Below are 9,920 nucleotides of genomic sequence, written 5' to 3'. Positions count from 1 at the left end.
ACAATGCCACAGTTGAGGGAACGTGCAATTGGCATGTTGACTGCAGGAATGTCCACCAGAGCTGTAGCCAGAGAATTACATTTTAATTTCTCTACCATAAGCCGCCTGCGAGGTCGTTTTAGAGAATTTTGCAGTATGTCCATCCGGCCTGACAACAGCAGACCACGTGTTTGGTGTTGTGTGGGCGAACAGTTTGCTGATGTCAACATTGTGAACATAGTGCCCCATGGTGGTGGTGGGGTTATGGTATGGACAGGCATAAGCTACAGACAACGAACACAATTGCTTTTTATCGATGGCCATTTGAATGCACAGAGATACCGTGACGAGATCCTGAGGCCCATTGTTGTGCCATTCATCCACCGCCATCACCTCATGTTTCAGCATGATAATACACAGCCCCATGTCGCAAGGATCTGTACACAATTCCTGGCAGCTGAAAATGTCCCAGTTGTTCCATGGCCTGCATACTCACCAGACATGTCATCCATTGAGCATGTTTGGGATGCTCTGGATAGACGTGTACGACATCGTGTTCCAGGTCCCGCCAATATCCAGCGACTTCACACAGCCATTGAAGAGGAGTGGGACAACATTCCACAGGCCACAATCAACAGCCTGATCAACTCTATGTGAAGGAGATGTGTCACGCTGCGTTATGCAAATGGTGGTCACACCAGATACTGACTGGGTTTCTGATCTTCGATGGGGACGGAGGGCGATGATGGGGACGGAGGAAGACGATGGGGACGGAGGAAGACGATGGGGACGGAGGGCAACGATGGGGACGGAGGAAGACGATGGGGACGGAGGAAGACGATGGGGACGGAGGAAGACGATGGGGACGGAGGGCAACGATGGGCGACGATGGGGACGGAGGGCGGAGTCTGGTCACACACTACATCTAGATCTGAATATCCATGGTACCATTCAGTACTATGATTAGGAAAAGTTGGGGAAAAAACTTTTTCTTACGTTGGGCATCATTCACAAGTGATAGGCTAATATTGTCACCCATCAGACTATTCTTGATTTAATCTTGTCTTTACATATACTATATAATATATGTGTGAAATTTGTTTTTAATTTAGAATGGACCATTATCATGCACCTGTCTCGAAACAGGGGGGGGAAATACATGTTATCTATGCACTTAAATAGCTAATGGAGGACGCTTTTCCCGTGGTTTATTTTCATGCCACTCAGGTAGGCTATATACTCCTGTTGTAAAGAGAAGCAATGTGCTTAACATTAGAAAAGCTGAGAAATAAATATAGTGGGCCTAGCCTATAGAAAGCTGATCCTCCTCTTTTTAGTAGAGGCCATCACTCTGTTTTCTCACACAATCAAAAATCACATGTGCCGAATACAACAGCTGTAGACCTTACCGTGAAATGCTTACTTACGAGCTTGTTGTATTCGGCGCGTGAGACAAATAACATTCTATTTTATCTTAGATATTGTATCGTGAGGTCCCTCGGCAATTCCCAGCACTAATTATGGGTCAGACTCTACTCCATCTTTCAAAATATGACCTGTGTAAACAGGCTGCGGTCTAGTGGTAAAGTTCACGGTGTGTATACTCCTTTCCCCACCGGAGACCGGGGTTCAATCCCCAACTCCAACCCTTCAATCAGCCCATATGATTTCGTCTGTTTAAATCGTGTGTAAATATACACCCAAAAATATATGTACAAAAATAATACACATTACCTGAGCCATTCATCGCCTGTGCTATTCACCGCCCGTGCTATTCACCGCCTGTGCTATTCACCGCCTGTGCTATTTCACCGCCTGTGCTATTCACCGCCTGTGCATTTCACGCCTGTTGCATCATTCGCCTGTTGCTATTCACCGCCTGTGCTATTCACCGCCTGTGGCTATTCATCACCTGTGCTATATCACCTTGCTATTCATCACCTGTGCTATTCATTCACCTGTGCTATTCATCACCTGTGCGATTCATCGCCTGTGCTATTCATCGCGCTGTGCTATTCACGCCTGTGCTATTCACCGCCTGTGCTATTCATTCACCTCCTTGCTACCGTTGCTATTCATCACCTGTTGCTATTCATCAACCTGTGCTATTCATCACCTGTGCTATTCATTACTGTGCTATTCCGTCTGAGGAGAGGCGGCCTGGTGAAGAAGATCCGTCCAAAGTGTTCTCTGTCTGGGAAGACCTCGGCCTGTCTGGGGAGGTTGGCTCCTCCGGAGTCCACTGCAGAGGGCAAACACACAATCAACCCCTAGTCCTGACTCCTCCCCTCCGGAGTCACTGCAGAGGGCAACACACAATCAAACCCTAGTCCTGACTCCTTTCCCTCCTGAGTCCACTGCAAGGGCAAACACACAATCAACCCTAGTCCCTGACTCCTTTCCCACTATAGGAGACTACCACTGGGAGAGTGTTACACACTTACATGTACATTGATAACACAGCGATCCCCATTGCCGCCACAGTATAGAGAATGAGGGCACTCACCCAGGTAGATACATGGCAGTGGTTCTGCTGAGCTATCTCCTGAGAGGGCACTCACCCAGGTAGATACAGGCAGGTGGTTCTGCTGAGCTATTCTCCTGAGAGGGCACTCACCCAGGTAGATACATGGCAGGTGGTTCTGCTGAGCTATCTCCTGAGAGGGCACTCACCCAGGTAGTACATGGCAGGTGGTTCTGCTGAGCTATTCCTGGGCTCGGAGGTGCTTCTTCACTGTGACTGGGTAGTAGGTGCCTCCTTCACTGTGGCGTCGTTAGCAACAATAACACACTCCACCCTGGAGGAAACGACCGGTCAGATGAGAATGACAAGTACTGCTGGAACAATAAGCATTATGACTGGAACGATAGAGTCTGAAACACACCATATTCATGGACCTGTGTCGACAGTACCTTACAGTACAGTAATATAGTGTCTACAGTACTCTAGTGTCTTTCAGTAATCTACAGTATTCTACAGTGTTTACAGTACTCTAGTGTTACAGTACTCTAGTGTCTACAGTATCTAGTGTCTACAGTACTCTAGTGTCTACAGTACTCTAGTGTCTTTCAGTAATCTACAGTATTCTACAGTGTCTACAGTACTCTAGTGTCTACAGTACTAGTGTCTACAGTACTCTAGTGTCTACAGTACTCTAGTGTCTACAGTACTCTAGTGTCTACAGTACTCTAGTGTCTACAGTACTCTAGTCTACAGTACTCTAGTGTCTACAGTACTCTAGTGTTTACAGTACTCTAGTGTTTACAGTACTCTACGCACCCTGAGACTCTGCCGATCCCTGTAATGATGCCTCCTGCTGGAACCTCCTCTTTCCATAGAGCTCATATGCTGCAAACTGGGAGAATTCCAGGAACGGAGACCTGCAGAGAGACACACCATAAAGAAACCGTTCCAAACACACAGGAACCTCAGACCTAGAACGTCAAAACTAAGTAGTTGCGGAGCCTCTACAGAGGATACATCTACAACTCGGTGTCCAGAGAATAGTCCTGTGTTTTTACCCGGGTCCAGCAGTCTGTCATGCGTTCTCTGGGGAGGAGCTTCCCTCTGGAGATGTGCAGATTTCTGGCACGTTCTCTCCACACCTGGCTCAACACATTATCAGACAGGCTGGTCAACAGACAGGCAGGTCAACAGACAGGCTGTGTCAACAGACAGGCAGGTCAACAGACAGGCTGGTCAACAGACAGGCAGGTCAACAGACAGGCAGGTCAACAGACAGGCTGGTCAACCACAGGCTGGTCAACAGACAGGGGTCAACAGACACGGCTGGTCAACAGACAGGCAGGTCAACAGACAGGCAGGTCAACAGACAGGCTGGTCAACAGACAGGCTGGTCAACAGACAGGCTGGTCAACAGACAGGCAGGTCAACAGACAGGCTGGTCAACCGACAGGCTGGTCAACAGACAGGCGTCAACACCGGACATTACTACATCTTAACATTCAAAAGAGTTTTCACATGTGAAGGTGCCAACTTAACTTACCCAATTGATTTCTCCGATCTGCCTTTCAACTCATCAATAAGGACTTGCATTCGTTCATAGTTTTCCTGAAAAGATAGATATCATAATGTCAAATGCCATAGTGTATTAGTGTAGGGGGAATTCCGGAGCAGGTTACAGAGCCGGTTATAACCAGGCAAGGACTAGCTAGTATCCTAGCTATCTCTCCTAGTCAGGCCATTCCTCTGTTCCAGCTGTCTGAGGTGTTATTAGATAAGATACTGTTTGGCTTAGCATAGAGAATTTAACCAACCTTAACGTGGCGATACTACTCAATTCCCAACTTGGAAGACTACTGTCACAGACAATGTTCAATCCCAATGAGGATAACTAAACAATCATTTTAGTTTAGGTGGGTGTCATTAGACCAGCTTAGGTCTACTGTCTGGGGTGGAAAGGTAGGCCTACTCCGTCTGGGGTGGAAAGGTAGGCTACTCTGTCGGGGTGGAAAGGTAGACTACTCTGTCTAGGTGGAAAGGTAGACTACTCCGTCTGGGGTGGAAAGGTAGGCCTACTCGTCTAGGGTGGAAAGGTAGACTACTCCGTCTAGGGTGGAAGGTAGACTACTCGTCTGGTGGAAAGGTACCTACTCCTGCTGGGGTGGAAAGGTAGGCCTACTCTGTCTGGGTGGAAAGGTAGGGCTACTCCGTCTAGGGTGGAAAGGTAGGTCCTACTCTGTCTGGGGTGGAAAGTAGACCTACTCTGTCTGGGTGGAAAGGTAGACTACTCCGTTCTAGGGTGGAAAGGTAGGCCTACTCTGCTAGGGTGGAAAGGTAGGCCTACTCTGTCTGGGTGGAAAGGTAGGTCTACTCTGTCTGGGGGGAAAGTTATACCTACTCTGTCTGGGTGGAAAGGTAGGACCTAACTTTGGAAAGTACCATGCTCATATTCCTAATGACGTCTCAGATGTAATTATTGGCAAACAAGACACACTGATTTGGGTGTCCACCCCAAAGTGCCACCTATCACCATGACACCTGTCCAGATCAGAACATTTCAAATAGACTTGATGGTGGCTTACACATTGTTGGATTACTTCATGGAGCAATTTTTTTTTTTTTTAATAAGGGAATATTTTTATTTTATTTAATAAGGGGATATTTTCTAAATTCAAAACGAACCACCTGCAACTAGACATTAAGGGTAGTTATGTTTGATAGCGGCGCTACGAGGTGTGGGTCCAAACAGTGTGCTGATGTCTGTATCGCTTTATCAGAAACACGTGATCAATGACGTCCGAAGCTTTGTTTCGTCGAACAAACACTTGATTTGATATTGGTTTAGTTTACTTATTTACAATGACGGCCTACCCCGGCCAAACTCGGGCGACACTGGGCCTAGTTAAATAAAGGTTAAATTACATTTTTTTTAAATAAAAAGATGAGCATCATGGCAGTAACGCTAGATGGATCCTATCCACACTAAAACTTCCGGGTTTTGGATTTAGCTTTCAAAATAAAAGTCTGCGGTACAACGCTATGTATATTATTCTAAATCCATATTTTTTTGCTGCTTTGCATAATGGAGAATCTTAAAATTATGTTAATTAATATTTATAGCTACATGGGGGGAAATGTATACTAAAGAGAATTACTACCTCATATAACATACAGAATATTATAAGGTGGAGCACATTGAGGAATGGTTGGAGCTTAAATAAATTAATGTCAAGAACATAATAAGTAAAAAACTATTCCTGTTTATTTACTGGTGATATTGTTCAAGGAACAATTTTGAAATGTAATGTTTGAGAAAAGTCTGACTGTATCATTGTTTTATTGCACTGTACAGGAAAAACGATAGTTTGTGTGTCCGCAGAAATGACAGAGCCACGTTGAAAGTCACTGAGCTCTTCAGTAAGGCCATTATACTGACAATGTTTGTCTATGGAGATTGCATGGCTGTGTGCTCGATTTTATACACCTGTCAGCAACGGGTGTGGCTGAAATAGCCRAATCCACTCATTTGAAGGGRTGTCCACATACTTTGTTATATATAGTGTATGAACTAACTTTATGTTCAAACTCACCTGTTTTGTATTCTAGGGACTCTAGTAGTAGACTGGAACCTAGTCTTATGGACACCAATCCATTGTTTTTCCATGTACAGTGCAATATTTATACCATATAGAGTCCAGGCACCCCACTTTAAGCTGTTTGACCGCAGTAAAGGGCCATCAACACTCTGTATTATTCAGAGCCCCATGAAATGACACCATATATACATTCTACAGGCCCTATTGAGTCACTCCCTACATTACTTTTATTGCGTCACCTAGAATCATTTTTGCTCTATAAACCAAGATTATGTATTTTATAAACAGTGATTTGCATTGGGGTCATTTATTTGACCTTGGAACATGTTTTAAACCCCAACTTGTACGCAAATGTAACTTTAAAACGAATCACTGTTAATGTTTAGACAATTTTTTCTTCATATTATTATTATTTTTGAGTAAATAAATACACGTTATTGACACTTTTCTACTATTACGTACTATTACGTGGGGGACTTTTATTTTAAATATTTCCGAAATTCTATGACCCGGAAGTACTTTTTTTATGAGACGATGTTTGACCAAAGGCATTTGCCCTTCTCAATGGCTTGTCAACGTTAGCAAGCTAGCTAGCCCTGGTTAATTACAGTACATGTTAGCACGCTAGCTAGCCCTGGTTAATACAGTACATGTTAGCAAGCTAGCCCTGGTTAATTACAGTACACGTTAGCAAGCTAGCTAGCCCTGGTTAATTACAGTATATGTTAGCAAGCTAGCTAACTAGCCCTGGTTAATACAGTACATGTTAGCTAGCTGGTGGTACAGGACTTGAAACGAATTGCAAGCAACTGACAATAAGCCAGCTAATTTAGCTGGATAGCGTTACTACACTTATTGAGAGAAATTCAGTTCCAAGGGCAGTCCAAGCTAGCAGCGTCTCACAATGATAACTTTGCCCATTGCCCCTCCACCACCTACCGCATACTCCGCGGACTGTGTGTCAGGCTGTGTACCGACGGCTGCGACTCTGTCACCGTGGTATAGTCGTGTTGTTGCTACTGGCAATCCTCTGCAACGAAGCAGGGTCAGCCATGGCCTGAAAGTCTGAAGAAGCATGTTTTTGACAGCTAGCTAACTAACCACCTAGTTAGCAACTCTGCAGAGATATTTGTTATTGCTCGACCCACAAGCATTAGTCAACCAAAGTATGGTAATTTACCGCCGCCTACTGGACGGGCGTGGGAAAATACATCTAAACACGGGGAAAAAATTCAATGTAACAAAACCACTAACTAATTAATTGACCAAAACAAATAACATTCAAACCTTGCCAATTTAATTTGTATGTATTCTTTTTCTTCTCCCTGACATATTTCTTATTTGTCCTGTTGTGTTTTGAGGAGGACGTACATGGACCAGGGACAGTCCCCTATTTTGACCACTAGGTTTTGTCTGAGCTCCACTAGAACATTTTGTGATTCCGCCAAACCACTAGTCGGCGATAATAATATAATCCATAATCCATCACGCTCCTGGATAAATACTCCTTTTGTTGTCTATAATTCACTTTGACCTTTTTGACGGACTACTGTCCTTGGGCAACGTGAGTTTTCTTGCTGTAAAGAGGAGATTACGTATGCGCACCTTTCAATTTCTTTAAGTGTTGCAAGGCTCAATAAATAACTACGGTAAAAGTGTTCTTCCGTGGGTTTTGTACATCTGTCAAATCGGTTCGTCATATTGAAGTCGGAGAATTGCGCAGTAACACGTTTGATAAGATGTCTGGGAACTGTAGGCCCTTGTTGTTTGCGTTAAGTCGCTCTGTGGTGGGGAGACAGGTCTCCAAGAGCTTATTGTCGCAGAGTAGTGCCGCAGGGACCATAACAGTAGCGGAGAGATGTGGCCGTCCGCGGTTCCATCACCATTGGACCGCCGCACTGAAACCCCGGTATCACAGCCTCTCCGTACTGCACTCCCAAGTCGGGCTACACTCAGAGGTTAGTGTCTGTGTGCTGCTACTCTTTGTATGAAAAGGTATCCTTCCGTCAATCCATTTTATAATGGTAGAAATATAGATATTAATGTCGTAACTTAACGTATGGTGTATTAGTCAGGGGCCCCCTTCAAAGATGATGACTACCCACCTCTACCAGACTACAACTCTGACCCAGGACGGGAGAAGAAGGAGGTGTTTATCATCAGAGCTAAAGGACTTCCGTGGTCCTGTACCACTGACGATCTCATAGAGTTCTTCTCTGGTAAGTCCTCCGTACATCTCTGTTAAGAACATGCTGATAAAACTCAAGGGTCTGGATTACCAGACACACATTAAACCAGTCCTAGATTCAACTGCTATTTCAATGGAGATGTTTTTTTTACTCCAGGACAAGGCTTAATTGTATTTTTTATTTTTATTTAACTTATTTTAATCTGTGAAACGGGACAAGGAAAACTGACTGTTATCCTCTGTTTCCCCCACCGTGCTCCTGACTGTTATCCTCTGTTTCCCCCACTGTGCTCCTGACTGTTATCCCCCGTTTCCCCCACCGTGCTCCTGACTGTTATCGCCCCGTTTCCCCAGCCCTGATCCTGACTGTTATCCTCCGTTTCCCCCACCCTGATCCTGACTGTTATCCCCGTTCCCCACCCTGATCCTGACTGTTATCCCCGTTTCCCCCACCGTGCTCCTGACTGTTATCCTCTGTTTCCCCCACCGTGCTCTGACTGTTATCCCGTTTCCCACCGTGCTCCTGTTATCCCCCGTTTCCCCACCGTGCTCCTGTTATCCCCCGTTTCCCCCACCGGCGCTCCTGACTATTATCCCCCGTTTCCCCCACCCGTGCTCCTGTTTATCCCCCGTTTCCCCCACTGTGCCTGACTGTTATCCCCCGTTTCCCCACCCTGCTCCTGACTGTTGTCCCCGCGTTTCCCCACCGTGCTCCTGTTATCCCCCGTTTCCCCCACCGTGCTCCTGTTATCCCCCGTTTCCCCATCCGTGCTCCTGTTATATCCCGTTTCCCCACCCTCTGCTCCTGACTGTTATCCTTTCCCCCACCCTGCTCCTGTTATCCCCCGTTTCCCCCACCTGCTCCTGTTATCCCCCGTTTCCCCCCACCCTGCTCCTGTTTATCCTCCGTTTCCCTCACTCCTCTGTTTCTCCCGTTTCCCCCACCCTGCTCCTGTTATCTCCGTTTCCCCACCCTGCTCCTGTTTATCCCCCGTTTCCCCACCTGCTCCTGTTATCCCCGTTTCCCTCACCGTGATCTGTTATCCCCGTTTCCCACCACGTGATCCTGTTTATCCCGTTTCCCCACCCTGCTCCTGTTATCCCCCATTTCCCCCACCGTGATCCTGTTATCCCCCGTTTCCCCCACCCTGCTCCTGTTATCCCCCATTTCCCCCACCCTGCTCCTGTTATCCCCGTTTCCCCCACCGTGATCCTGTTATCCCCCGTTCCCCCACCCTGCTCCTGTTATCCCCATTTCCCCCACCCTGCTCCTGTTATCCCCCATTCCCCCACCCTGCTCCTGTTTATTCCCCCGTTTCCCACCACTGCTCCTGTTATCCCCGTTCCCCCACCCTGCTTCCTGTTATCCCCTGTTAGAAACACTTAGATGGTTTAATACGTAGGTTTACTCTACGTCTCACTGTCCAGAGTGCCGTGTGCGTGACGGTGTGAAGGGGATCCACCTGACGGTGAACCGGGACGGGAAGCCCAACGGCCAGGCCTTTATAGAGCTGGAGCATGAAGAGGACGTCAGCAAGGCCCTGGAGAAACACAGACAGTACATGGGACCGCGCTATATAGAAGGTACTACAGACAGTACATGGGACCGCGCTATATAGAAGGTACTACAGACAGACAGTACCTGGGACCAGGCTATATAGAAGGTACTACAGACAGACAGTACCTGGGACCG

General features: G+C 46.5%; 1 pseudogene; it reads right to left on the bottom strand.

The window, feature by feature from the left end:
* Positions 1-671: 671 nt before the first annotated feature.
* LOC112071523 (methylcrotonoyl-CoA carboxylase beta chain, mitochondrial-like) lies at positions 672-7,209 on the bottom strand (annotated as a pseudogene).
* Positions 7,210-9,920: the final 2,711 nt, after the last annotated feature.

Source organism: Salvelinus sp. IW2-2015, unplaced genomic scaffold (genome assembly GCF_002910315.2).
Source record: "Salvelinus sp. IW2-2015 unplaced genomic scaffold, ASM291031v2 Un_scaffold1630, whole genome shotgun sequence".
Classification (NCBI taxonomy): domain Eukaryota; kingdom Metazoa; phylum Chordata; class Actinopteri; order Salmoniformes; family Salmonidae; genus Salvelinus; species Salvelinus sp. IW2-2015.
The sequence above is the reverse complement of the archived record's forward strand: the minus strand, read 5'-3'. Positions and strand labels throughout refer to the sequence as shown.